Source organism: Etheostoma spectabile, chromosome 21 (genome assembly GCF_008692095.1).
Source record: "Etheostoma spectabile isolate EspeVRDwgs_2016 chromosome 21, UIUC_Espe_1.0, whole genome shotgun sequence".
Classification (NCBI taxonomy): Eukaryota; Metazoa; Chordata; class Actinopteri; order Perciformes; family Percidae; genus Etheostoma; species Etheostoma spectabile.
The window spans coordinates 14,890,753-14,891,489 of record NC_045753.1 but is presented as its reverse complement, the minus strand read 5'-3'; the positions used below and the strand labels follow the sequence as shown (position 1 = coordinate 14,891,489).

General features: G+C 35.7%; 1 protein-coding gene across 1 annotated transcript in view; it reads left to right on the top strand.

Annotated features, from left to right (window-relative positions):
* Positions 1 to 737, top strand: part of pigf (phosphatidylinositol glycan anchor biosynthesis, class F) — a 5,080-nt gene that overhangs the window by 3,445 nt on the left and 898 nt on the right. The gene's annotated exons all lie outside the window — the stretch shown is intronic.

Below are 737 nucleotides of genomic sequence, written 5' to 3'. Positions count from 1 at the left end.
ACACACACACACACACACACACACCAAGCACCAGGAAAAGCCACGGTGCCGCTGCAAAATAGACTCAGGAAGGAACTTTCTTTTGGTAGAACATGTGTACATTCAAAAAAATCAGTGTTTAATTGAACTGGAATTAACTCTTAGACAAACTGTGAAAGTAGACAAACCTTGTAAGGGTTAACAAGTCATATATGTTGAGAACTACTGATTTATAAAACAACAGTAAATGTTAAAAAAAAGAATTAAGCTAGTGTCTAATATTGAATTTCTACAATGATAGAAGTATATTTCTGTCATTTTATTGCCAATCATCTAGTTTGATCTCCTCTGGCATACAGCACAGTTCCTTCAGTTTCCTCTGTTAACAGGAAGAAGCCAGTTGTTTCCATTCATCACTGAACAGTATTTATTACAACCTCCAAAAGTCTGAAATTATTTTTCTAAACAATAACCATTAAAGCCTTCTCTTTAATTAATTTGATTTGTTTAAATGGCAAAAAGATTAAAACTATAATTGCAAAGGGCGTTCTCTGCTTAATGACTGGAGGAAAATGCAAACTAGAAGTACACAGTGGTAATTGAAGCATAACTCTAATGGCGTTTTTCCACTGCATGGAGCCTACTCCATTTGCCTCAACTCTACTCTTGTTTTTGGTTTTCCATTACAAAAAACGTCCCTGGTACCTGCTAACAGGTACTCTTTTTAGTACTACCTCAGTCAAGGTTCCAAGCGAGCT